Consider the following 13,585-nt stretch of genomic DNA (forward strand, 5'->3'; position numbering starts at 1 on the left):
ATCGTGGACTGACCATTCAAATTCATTTAGTAGTTCTGAATTATTCAATGACAAGAGCAGAATAGGTCCCTGTACCAGGGCGTAAATACATAAATCATTGTCAGAACAAAAGTCCTCCAACAATTCCCTTTAGTGTTTGTAATTACACTACCCCAGAGTGGGTTGTGCCCATTTAAATCTCCCATTATAATACAGGGCTTCGGGAGTTGGTCATACAGGGCTTGAAGATCAGTTTTGGCAAATGTCGAAGACGGCGAAATATAGTGAGAACATAGCGTAAACGCTACATGTAAAGTAATTCTCACAGCAACAGCCTGCATATTAGTATTAAGTGAAACAGGGCTTCGAATAACGTTTTGTCTGACTAGAACGGATGACCCACCAGTGGCTCTATCACCCGGAGCTGAAAAAGAATGATATGCATTAAAATGACGAAGGTCAAATGTATCTGTTTGTTTTAAATGTGTCTCTTGGAGACATATCGCTGAAGGTGTAAAATCTTGGACTAATAGCTGTAATTCATGTAAATTAGTCCTCAATCCTCTGCAGTTCCACTGTACAATGCTATTGGAATAAGCTATCTTTTGGGGGGATTTATTGGGGATCTACCCCGCACTCTTTTGGAGGGCGACAAGCTATGTGCCCTAGAATGGACGTTTTCAGAAACGTCAGTGTCTTCAAGAGACCCATATTTATTGAGCAATTGAATTTTATTTTGTGACCCTTTAGGAGCTCTGCCACTTTGTTGTTTTGCAGCATCAGGCTTAGGCTTAGATTTACCTTTAGCAGTTTGTTGTCTATCAGCTGCAGATTGAGATTCAGTGTGTGACTGCGAAGATGATTTATGATCAGAAGAAGACTTTGATGTTCCAGGAAGTGCTTCCTCAGTCTGTGATGACACAGCTGGGTATAGAAGTTGTGGAGAGTCGCTGTTGACCCAAGTCAAGGTAGTTTGGCAGCTTGTATATGATTTTGTTATTTTAGAGCTACGCACAGATGATGCGTTTGCTACTGTAGCATAACTTTCTGCAAGGTCAGATCTCCTCACCAGTTTTTTTTGCTTCAGAAAAAGAGATGTTTTGGGTATACTTTATTCTGTTTATTTCCATTTGCTCTCTCCAGATTGGACACTGTTTCGATGAAGATGAATAGTCGCCTGAGCAGTTGGTGCATTTTTTAAAATCACTGTCACAATCTTCTGTTGTGTGTGTCTTCTCACCACAGTGAGCACAGACAACAGACAATGTACAGGTAGATACACCATGTCCATATTTCTGGAATTTAAAACACCTGAGCGGGTTGGGGATGTATGTCTCAACTTGGATATTACAGTAACCTGCCTTCACTGACTTGGGAACATTTGGAGAAGAGAAGGAAAACAGATAGGTGTTTGTTTGGATTGTTTCATTACTTTTCCTTGTTGAAAAACACTTTACATAAAGCACACCGTGATCTTTCATTTCGGATGCTATGTCAAGTTCTGACATATCAGCAAACAACCGATCACGATCTCTGACAATACCTTTACTTCAGGGTTCAGGGTCTTGTGAGCAGAGACCGTGACCGGAATGCGCACAAAAGAATCAATACCCATCAGATTGGTTGCTTGCTGCTTTTTCCCACACTCAACGAGCAGGGCACCCGAACGTAAGCGTCTAAGATTCTTCACATCTCCAGCAATACCTTGAATACCCTTAGATACTGAAAAAGGGTTAAATTTTAATGGTGTCTTGTCAGGAGTTTCAACTACAGGGAAACGTGGCCAATACTCAATCGATAAAGACGGTCTATGGTCAGTATCAACAGGATCAATTTCAAGTTGACGTTTTGATTTTTTTTTTTTTTTTTTTTTTTTTTGGGGGGGGGGGGGGGGGGGGAGAGGGATTTCATAAGCCATGGGTAATCATATCATATTTGTACAATGATACATATATTTATAATCTATGCACAGGGCTTGGCATGACCAGCCGATTGGTTGAACAGGGCCCATTCAACCTCCCGTCTAGGTGAAGAAAGGGTCGAAGGGGTGTGTTGAGCAAAGGGAACGCGGTTACAGGCCCCCAGTGCTCTCAACCCCCAGACTCCCGTCCTGCACCGACACAGGGCCGCAACCCACGGCAAACGGGTTGGTGGACCAAATATCCCCCGGGTCCACAACGGGGGTGTCGACGAGCTCTTAGCGTTACCCAGCACCCACCCTGAGGAGGTGGCTCGCCACGGGTGCCAGGTATCGTAAGCCTTGTAAACCATCAGTAATAACTAATTTCAAAATTCCTTCCGATCGATTTTAAAAAAATAAATTCAGAGCTAATAAGAATATAAAACAGTTTTCCCATGTAACATAGACTATGTTTTGCATTGAACTGTACCAGTAAAGTAAATTGGTACATTTTTGTTAAGTTTCATTTGGAATTCAGTCACCTAATCGACAGCGTACAAAGGCAGCCGTCTAACCCACTCAGCCATCGCAGTATCCGTTCAAGCAGTGAGCGAAATAGCTACTGACCCGCTCGTCCGTGGCTAGTGAAAATGCAATCGGGCCAATAAATCTACACAGCCACCGGACCGACTGGTTAGTGAATTGTCATGGCGTCATGTTATTATTTTGTATTTTACCTTTTTGTAATCTTTCTACAATCAATTTTAGGTTAGTGAATTGTTTTGTGGGTCAGTAACTAGGCATAGCTAGGCATAGCTAGCCCGATATGGCTTTCAAAACTTTGAAACATTTTCGCACACTGCTGTCAAGTTCGATTCGATATACGTCTGGCCTCTTGTGAATAATATAGCAGGAATGTACCGTTATGTAACAAGTCTATGGGTAGTATACTTGAGTTATGTACATATGTCTGGATAGACGGACGGTGGGTCAGACAGACAGACGCACACCACACGCTATACACACGTTATACAATTGTTACAATACATCATTTTTACGAAGCTGCATCCGCTATGTGCAAGAACATATTCAAGCAGCTTTTCACGCGTCAACTGATATCATGCAAATTATTCATACCTCAGATAAGATACAACTTATGGACACCATATGGAGTTTTAAAAACGTCCTCGATTGCTATATGGTGTGCTGCAATACCTACCAGCCACGTTAGATTAATCATCGACATAGAAAGAAAGGGTAATCATTTGTTTGATTAGCATATACATGCACTCAGGTTCCGCTAGACATATTTGTATGGCCTTGATCCGCCTCGCGCTGATGTCATGATCGTCCCATAAAACTCCTCACTAGGACGGCAAAATAATGTTTTCGATTAAATCCTTTGATTTTTATATGAAATCATCTTCCTTGAAACTGTACTGTGATTAAATGTTGAGAAAATTTGAGAATTCGTTTCACAGAAAAAATTGAAATGTGACTGTCGTAATCCCAGCAATCTTTACTGGAGGAAAACACCCGCATGATGACTCTTACCCCAACCCGTGTACCAGGCTCCCATCCTCATATCACCATACCACATCATACTTTCAGTTATTTACGTTTTAGTTATTTTCTCGAGAAAGCAAGAAGACACACGAGACGAAATCCTGATCCTGGGCAAACTTTGAGTAAGCGTGTGCAGCAAAGAAAATACAATGTTGGTGTGTGTGGCCCCGTTTGTGTGGTCTGTAAAAGTGCGGAACAGGCAATCCACTGATTAGATATCCTGGGCATTGACGATTAGTGCGCACTGAGATGAAATCTCGACCAACAGACCTTGCGACTATAACTGTCAATATGTCGTCCTCGTAGAGCTGTCCAGTAACGGTTCCATGCCAATGTGTAATGCTATGACCATTCCAACGCCAAATATACCAAGCAGGAGGAAGTTCTACGTGAGCAAAATTCAACATAACAAGTAACCAGCGTCTGTTACATCATTTCTTGACATTGTCTACACCACCGTCTATTTGCGATAACGCATGCATGCGATTTCTTACAGTACGACTCCTAATCCTGTGCCTTCAGGAAGGTTTTCATCAATTTTAGTCGCCTTGGTTTCCGATCAATATCTTCTACACCGTTGTCGTTGACCTGAGGTTAGTCAGCAACGTGTGGTGTTTGTCGTTTCCTGGCTAACTGATACATCGTCTGCAGATCAAGCATTGTGACACTTTGCACTCATTGGTCTCAGCTACCCTCTACCATTTGTCTAGCCAGGACTGTGGGGTAGCTCAGTGCTTAAAGCGTTCGCACGTCAATCTAAACTCCCGGGTTCTATTCCTCACATGGGTACTTTGGGTGAAGCCTATTTCTGGTGTCCCCCGCTGTGATATTGCTGGAATATTGTTAAGATCGACGTAAAACGCAAGCTCACTACCTCATTAAGTCACTCAACTTGCCCTTACCCACACCCCGCGGAGCAGACGTGGCATCCTACTCAAACAAACCCTGATATCAAAGTTTTAACATATGACAACTTTACTGAGAACAGAATCAATAAGATGGACAGAAATAATGGAGCACAAAGATTAATGGAGGTATCAAAATGATAACTGACTCCACACGAGCTAGTTCACGCTACCGCGCTCTAAGTATAGGCTTTATTTTAGGACGTTAATATTTTAAGACTTAATAGTCCTTGCACAGGACATTTGTCCTCAGTTCTCATCTTTGTTCTAATTCTTCGCATTAACATTAATATACCATGATAATATGACCCATGTTATTATCATGGGACTTACTTGAAAACATATCATAAATGTTCAATTTAATCATCATTTTCAGCAGCCTTGACCTTTAACGTCAACGTGTTCCAACTTCTGAGTCATTCGGATCTGACTTTATTTTCGCCATTTTAATGTGCCTTCAAATACGTTTATATGACTACGTGACGCAAATGGTGGCCAGTGCATTTCGAATTTTTACTTGTCGTGTTCACACGATCACACTTTCTGTCTACTTCCGTTTTTCAGTTTACTCTCATAATTTCTCGTGTATATATTTATTTACAATCAATGCAACAACGTCAGGCTAAGTCTAAAAACGTTTTTTCTCCATCTGCCTGTAGCTGTGTGTCGTTCACGTCAGGCAAAACGATAGTTATAAAGAAAATCCGAGAAACAGTTGACTTTCCAACCTTTACGGAATAATTACAGACACCTACTTCTTTCTGGATTTCATATAATGGCTTATAACGAATAGATAAGGCTCTGCCCTATTAGGACTTTCTGACAATATAGTCTGCGATTCTTATGTGCGGTCGTAAATGACCCTTGATGAAGAAGATCAATTTTGTCAACACATCGCAAATCAAGGAAACCTGATTTTGTTGAACTGGCAGGAGCTTTCCTGTATGTCGATTTCATCTCGTCTTGAAGACAATGAGCCCTTCATTTGATTACACGTTTTCAAACTATTATGTCTTTTAATTAACTACTTCAGCTGCAAATAATTGAAAAATGAGGTTAGATCGGATGAGAAGAGTGATAACCTAGAAAAACCTCACTCCCTAAAAGTCTCCCTGGGAATGCCTCACAAGCAAAACGGTCTCGCGACCGTTGGAGTAGTCAAAGCGTTCGTTAGCCAGACCGAAGGCCCCTATAATAATTTTAATATTGCAGGTGTGACAATCTGCCAAGGAACTTCTTACACTATATAATAATCTGAATATCGCACATGTGACAATCTGTCAAGGAGGTGCTTACATATATAATAATCTAAATATTGCACGTGTAACAATCTGTCAGGGAAGATCTCATATTTGTAATTTTCCCAATATCGCACGTGTGATAATCTGCCAAGAAAGCTCTCACTCATGATAGTCTCAATATCGCACGTGTGACAATCTGCCAAGAAAGCTCTCACTCATGATAGTCTCAACATCTCAGGTGTGATAATCTGCCAAGAAAGCTCTCACTCATGATAGTCTCAATATCGCACGTGTGACAATCTGCCAAGAAAGCTCTCACTCATGATAGTCTCAACATCTCACGTGTGATAATCTGTCAAGGAAGTTCTCATATTTATAATAATCCCAATATCGCATGAGTCAAAATCAGTCAAGGAGCGTCTCACTTATATAATAATCTCAATATCACACGTCTGTCAAATAACTTCTCACATATACCACGATACCTGACTAAAGAGGATAACTATATCTTCCTAACACAGACAACATCAATAGCAGACAAACTCCATAAATCTCACATTCTCACGGTTAGATGTCATGTATTGGCGACGAAATAAAACTGTCTTGCTATAGAGTTTCAGCCCTTAGGGATGTACAATAGAATATTCTGAAGTAGGATTTGTGCAAACAATTCCGTATTTTGGAGGCGTTAGCTAGCGCAAGGGCGATGTAATCGCGGGATAAGACCCACCTCATTAGGACAATTCACTATGTTCCGGTTTTAGACGAAAGAAAAAAGAGCCCCGTGGGCCAGTAATAGTCGTACTGGCCACTGATAGCAAGGGATACTCAGACAAGCTCATGAAAATCCGAACTATCCAACAAATTACAGTTCTTTATCAAGACTTTACTTCCTTTCGGGGAACTCGCCTATAGATTTCGCATTCAATTCCTCATCAGATTACAAGTTAGAAAATATAAGGTTGGAAGAGGCAGAGGTAAGGGCCAGTAGGTGAAAGTACTTAGTACTTACAGTAGTAGTAGTAGTAATAGTAGTAGTAGGAGGAGGAGGAGGAGAGAGAGAGAGAGTGAGAGAGAGCTAGAGAGAGAGAAAGAGAGTGTGTGTGAGAGAGAGAGAGAGAGTGTGTGTGTGTGTGTGAGAGAGAGAGAGGGGGGGGAGGGAGGGGGGGTAAGCGGTGTACTGTTACAATTACGCTTGAAAAACCCCTAACAGTTTTGCACCTAAAACTACATCTGTGAACCTCAGAGAAATCCTTAAGAATCTGAAGAAATAAAATATTAAATTGCTATTCTCCAACGTTTCCACTTTCATATCAACAATAACATCAAAGTTAACGCATATGATTAACAACGGGCCAAGTGTGAATCACCGCTAACGACTTATCGACTGATGCCTACTGGACACTAATGAAATAACAATAATCCCTTCCTGCACCATAGTATACAAAGAGTGTTCACAAAGTCATACCTGTCTCAAGCTGGCTGTCACTTCACTTGCTCGAGTACTGGCTTGAACCACGGCTCACAAGCTACTGAGCTTCGATCTCTCGTAGTTGTTGCTGATGGCACTCGTAGGCGATACCCCACGTGAAAATCAATCCGGTAACATCGGAAAATATTGGGTTAAGCCCCATTAATTATTACTTTTGAGAAACTACATTAACAGTCGATAACCTGTTTGTTTAAGAATGGAGTGTTGTTGAGAGTTATGTTGGTTTGTGCTGCGGGAAACAAGCTTTAATATGGTCGCTAGTTGTCCGTGATCGGCGGTGCTTCGGACGACATTGCGGCGAGGAGGACGTGCTCAATACATCACCCACAGTTAAACATTAGCCAGTCGGATGTAACATATATTTATTCAAATTACATTTTCGATAAATGGAAAGCAAGATAACAATGTTTACGTTCACAATTCGTGATTCCGTGCTCACGTTTTACTTGCTTGCGATATCATGGTAGTTCTCAAGTCATGAAAGTATTTATTTTCTTTCAAGGGTCGTGTCGGGATACACATGAAATGCAATAGGAAATCGTTATAAGATACATAAAACACTGATAGAACACATTTTCTCTTGTTTGGATCTAAATATTTAACCATCCTTTTAAGATACGTTTCAGTCAATTGATTTGAGATAACAGATCGATATGCTTCTGTGATCAGAGAGCCATGTGAATTCATCGTCTCAGGGGCTTACCATACTTCGAATTTATACAAAGCAAATTCGTGACTTTTACTGGAGATTTCTTATGAATTTTGAGAAAGCTTTGTCGCTTCTGTTTACGAACAGAGCCATTTTACGACTTTTGCAAACAGGAAGCAGTATAGATATGTTTGCTATGAAGTTTCGCTAAGAAACGAATAATTTAAAGAACAACGTTTGCGAAAGAAAATTGTTTTAAGTTGGCGTCAGTCTTAATGTCTCAGGCCAAACATCTATTTCGTAGTTAACACGGCATAGCTAATGCTAGTGTTACATACAACATGTGCTCGGCCGTCACGGCAGCCCCGTTTCCCCGAAACGTAGTGCCGTGGAATTTTGGCAATTTTATACCTCCAAAGTTTGTTCTGTTCTGCTAAGTGTTTTCACGGTCCATCTCGGTATCCGTTATGAGTCGTTGGGAAAAACGGGCTGCTGAGTCCCGCAAGCTCAAAGGCGCCCTACGGTTCGGTCCGCAGTCCACTATGGACTCTATTGCGTTTCCTGCCAGCCTGTTCCCCCACGTTGTCTCACGACCACCCCGTTTCGTCCCGTCTTCACTACGTTTCGTCGAAACGAGCTGACGTGGTAGGCGGGAACATTATGTAACCCTTGCATAAATATGCTACCGATCTTAGGATGACTTCAGTCCATCAGAACAAAAAAAAACAAAACAAAAAACAACAACAGAACATCAGTGGAGTCAGTAGTTTTCCATACAACTTGCTGTTAACTAGTTTTGCTAATCCACATGACTTTGACGCTTTCCATCTTAACACACACAATAGCAGGTAAACATCAACAGAGCTGTTTATAATACCCATGATTGGGTTTATACCAAATATCATGCGCAAACGGATTTTAAACCAGTTTCTATTCGATCTCTTAAATGAAGTGAAGCTATTCCATAAATGTTTAATGTAGGTCGTACATAATATACCAGCACTTTAGTGTCAGGTACAATGTATACGAACAGATGTGTAGCTTCCATGGTATCTGATCTGTTTCCGCTTGTTAATACCACATCAAGGCCTATTGTTTAGAAACAAAACATATATCAAACTAGCGTGATTGTAGCATTATTTGTCAACTCAAGTAATGAGATCCACGTGTATTTGGTGTAAAAAAACGAATAAAAATACATTTGCATAACAAGATTAGTGAAGATCCGGGTCAGAAATGGTCTTCTGCCAAGCATACTTGTCGTAAGAGGGGACTACCGGTGGTCATGCTCACCGACTTGGTGGACTTGGTCATCGTATCCAAATTGTGCAGATCGATACTCATGATGTTAGTAACTGGATAGTTTATTGAAAGACGACCGCCATAAAATACTGAGTGCGGCGTTAAATATATAAACAAACAGGTAAACGTATTGACGGAGTGTGAGACTTCAGTTTACCTACTGTGGTTTTAAGATACAACATAAACTCTGAAACGGTCACAAGTCACAAAATATTAACACAAACGAGTTTTAAGGTTGACTTTCTATTTTATGAAAAATCAGTCAGGGTTAACCTAAAGGTACGGTAATATGGTGCTAGTCCAGCTCGCCCATCGTTTCAGCACGACCCTCTCTTCTATTCCATGACGTCATACCTCCGCTTCACGGTTGTTACTTCACGAAGGACCACATATGGAGTAGGGTAATTGGATCTGCTGCTGTCTACGTTACCACGCGGTACACAAAGGTGTGTTGCAGGTTTTGCATAATTATCATTGTTTATTTATTACATGCGCTTCACTTCAATCACGGAAGGTGTGTGATGTGACGCACAGAGTCCGACTGACACTTCATGTCATCAGCCTGTCACCTTATATACACCAGTAGCAGTTGTTTCGAGTGTGTGAGTTTAGGTTTTCACTGCTATTAAAAAGTATCCCAGCAATTTGGGCTTCATACATTGAATCCATTTGGGGAATCGACCCCCGGGTTTTTGGCGTGTCAAGCGATCGCTTTAATCACTAGGCTACCCTACCGCCCAAGTTCTTTGGATCTACTCGTAGCTGATCGATTTGAACGTTGACCAAAGGCACTTTATCAGCGGTCATCTTGAATGATACGGGAGTATGGACTGTAAGTGCCATCCCAAATCGAGAAAGCTGTGATCGTAACGTTACCCGAGAGTCAGCAGAAGTTAACCATGACTTCATCAAATCATCTTACTGGGTACGTATTCATTGCAGATTGGTAAAAGGCATTTTTCGATGTCTTTTCGAAGCAACGCCACATTTCCTATTGCATGAGACTGTACCAAACGTCCAAAAGGTGAGGTGAGGTGAGGTGGGGCAAACAGGCTTATTCTGAGATCAGTTTTACAGATGTATCCTCTGTAATTCATATTTCACTAAGTTGCATGGTAAGACTCGACATTGTACAGATAACAGTCATTCCACACGTCAAGGACTCACTTCAACGATAAAAATTGCTCCAGTTTTAGAAACCTTCGAAAACAAGGAACAAAGAATTATATCTGCTATCTCCTATGAGAAAATCTTTCTAAATTATACCGGTGGCGTGTGGCACAAGACCATCTTGCTAGGTGTATATTTAACACTGAAACTGTCGCCTCGACCTTCCTGATCTGAGCCATAAGTAGAGGGCCTTGGATATATCACTGTCAGTCTATGTCTACTGTCAGAAGTGCTAATTTTGTCTTGAAATATTTGTAGTCGAACATACCCTATTGTCGGTACAGAATCTCTCCACGGCTGATGCAAAATGTCTCTCCCCACTGTCAGATATCACACATAAAATGAGTTGCCGTGTAGACCCGACACCAGATTACACATTTTTCACCATCAGCTAGTCACATAAACTTGTTCAAGCTTTGATGTTACTTCTGCTACCGGAACAAAAATGCACAAGTGCTACAGACATCATGTCAGCTGTTGCTATGAAAATACCACGAAAGGCAAAATGTCACAGAATGAAGCAGTGGGTAAAGATCAGAAATGCAATCAAGATTTAATAAGATAATAAAGCATTGTTGCATTCATTTGTACGATCCGTGTCTTTCTTGAAAGGACGCAAACGCATTGGAACAGAAAACATCTTTGACGAGCAAGCCATGCTGTGACTTCCTTGCCATGACCCTGATGACGGCATGTACAGTATTTCAGAAGGATTGGTATTCATCACACCATTAGATCGAGTAAAGGTAGTACTAGAAACACGAGTTATTTAGAGATAAACCAATGAAAAGGCATCCTTGTGAGAAAGAAAAGTGATTTTGATAACGGTATGTATTTTCTCATGCTAGTTAGTCGATCATGAGGTTTCAGTTACACATGATATTAGGGTTGGGCTGGAACTCGATTGCACTATCGTTCTGTTAACAGTGAGGGTAGTTCGCCTTTATTTGTTTTTACCCTATACCTAACGTGTTTCAGACATCACTTGACGCATTGTCAATAGTGTGCCTGGATCTGTCACCTCTCTGTTAACAGTGAGGGTAGTTCGCCTTTATTTGTTTTTACCCTACACCTAACGTGTTTCAGACATCACTTGACGGCCTGGATCTGTCACCTCTCTGTTAACAGTGAGGGTAGTTCGCCTTTATTTGTTTTTACCCTATACCTAACGTGTTTCAGACATCACTTGACGCATTGTCAATAGTGTGCCTGGATCTGTCACCTCTCTGTTAACAGTGAGGGTAGTTCGCCTTTATTTGTTTTTACCCTATACCTAACGTGTTTCAGACATCACTTGACGGCCTGGATCTGTCACCTCTCTGTTAACAGTGAGGGTAGTTCGCCTTTATTTGTTTTTACCCTATACCTAACGTGTTTCAGACATCACTTGACGCATTGTCAATAGTGTGCCTGGATCTGTCACCTCTCTGTTAACAGTGAGGTATTTCGCCTTTATTTGTTTTTACCCTATACCTAACGTGTTTCAGACATCACTTGACGGCCTGGATCTGTCACCTCTCTGTTAACAGTGAGGGTAGTTCGCCTTTATTTGTTTTTACCCTATACCTAACGTGTTTCAGACATCACTTGACGCATTGTCAATAGTGTGCCTGGATCTGTCACCTCTCTGTTAACAGTGAGGGTAGTTCGCCTTTATTTGTTTTTACCCTATACCTAACGTGTTTCAGACATCACTTGACGCATTGTCAATAGTGTGCCTGGATCTGTCACCTCTCTGTTAACAGTGAGGTAGTTCGCCTTTATTTGTTTTTACCCTATACCTAACGTGTTTCAGACATCACTTGACGCCTTGTAAATAGTGTGCCTGGATCTGTCACCTCTCTGTTAACAGTGAGGGTAGTTCGCCTTTATTTGTTTTTACCCTATACCTAACGTGTTTCAGACATCACTTGACGGCCTGGATCTGTCACCTCTCTGTTAACAGTGAGGGTAGTTCGCCTTTATTTGTTTTTACCCTATACCTAACGTGTTTCAGACATCACTTGACGCATTGTCAATAGTGTGCCTGGATCTGTCACCTCTCTGTTAACAGTGAGGTAGTTCGCCTTTATTTGTTTTTACCCTATACCTAACGTGTTTCAGACATCACTTGACGCATTGTCAATAGTGTGCCTGGATCTGTCACCTCTCTGTTAACAGTGAGGGTAGTTCGCCTTTATTTGTTTTTACCCTATACCTAACGTGTTTCAGACATCAATTGACGCCTTGTAAATAGTGTGCCTGGATCTGTCACCTCTCTGTTAACAGTGAGGGTATTTCGCCTTTATTTGTTTTTACCCTATACCTAACGTGTTTCAGACATCACTTGACGCATTGTCAATAGTGTGCCTGGATCTGTCACCTCTCTGTTAACAGTGAGGGTAGTTCGCCTTTATTTGTTTTTACCCTATACCTAACGTGTTTCAGACATCACTTGACGCATTGTCAATAGTGTGCCTGGATCTGTCACCTCTCTGTTAACAGTGAGGGTAGTTCGCCTTTATTTGTTTTTACCCTATACCTAACGTGTTTCAGACATCACTTGACGCCTTGTAAATAGTGTGCCTGGATCTGTCACCTCTCTGTTAACAGTGAGGGTAGTTCGCCTTTATTTGTTTTTACCCTATACCTAACGTGTTTCAGACATCACTTGACGCATTGTCAATAGTGTGCCTGGATCTGTCACCTCTCTGTGTCTAAACAACATTGTCTCGAAACAACCTTCCAACAACACCAGTTTCTTTCAAACGCCTCTAGCTCTCGCCATATCGAACTCACGCCAACCTCAACACTGCACATGTGTCTTTCACACGCCGCTCTTCACCTTCACACTGCACCTGTTTCTTTCAAAGAACTTTCTCAGTCTCGACACAAACATGTCCTTCGAAGAGTGCACCTGTGTATTTCAAACACAATATTAACGCTACAATATCCTACTGGACGTGTCACATTGCACCTGTCAATTCCTCCTTCTCAATGCCACCTTGTCTTTCAACTACTTTTTAAAACAGCACTTTTAAGGAGACGATATATCTGATAACCGCGATCGCCGTCCCTGCTAATAAAAACATTGACATTTTTCAGATTACAGCTATGTGAAACTAGTTTCGTATTACTATTGAAGGTTTCTGTATTGGATAAGCGCCGTTCTTTGGGAAACTGAGGGATATATTGCTCGACGAACGTCGCGCTACCTAAATGACGATGTCCACAGACCCGTGAAGGTCCCGGGGTAGAATAGGCCTTCAGCTTGCCATAAAAGGCGACTATGCTTGTCGTAAGAGGCGACTAACGGGATCGGATGGTCAGGCTCGCGGACTTGGTTGACACATGTCATCGGTTCCCAATTGCGCAGATTGATGCTCATCTGTTGATCACTGG

The 13,585-nt window shown here is 41.5% G+C and overlaps 1 protein-coding gene across 2 annotated transcripts in view; it reads right to left on the bottom strand.

The window, feature by feature from the left end:
• LOC137296251 (uncharacterized) overlaps positions 1-13,585 on the bottom strand; it is a 63,390-nt gene that overhangs the window by 25,995 nt on the left and 23,810 nt on the right. Inside the window, exon 1 of one of the 2 annotated variants that reach the window (XM_067827999.1) lies at positions 7,060-7,356. The exons of the other annotated variant lie outside the window; for it this stretch is intronic. The gene's annotated coding sequence lies outside the window, so the exon portion shown is untranslated. Of the gene's footprint in view, positions 1-7,059; positions 7,357-13,585 lie in introns of those variants that run through there. 2 annotated transcript variants of the gene reach the window in all.

Source organism: Haliotis asinina, chromosome 9, assembly GCF_037392515.1.
Source record: "Haliotis asinina isolate JCU_RB_2024 chromosome 9, JCU_Hal_asi_v2, whole genome shotgun sequence".
NCBI lineage: Eukaryota > Metazoa > Mollusca > Gastropoda > Lepetellida > Haliotidae > Haliotis > Haliotis asinina.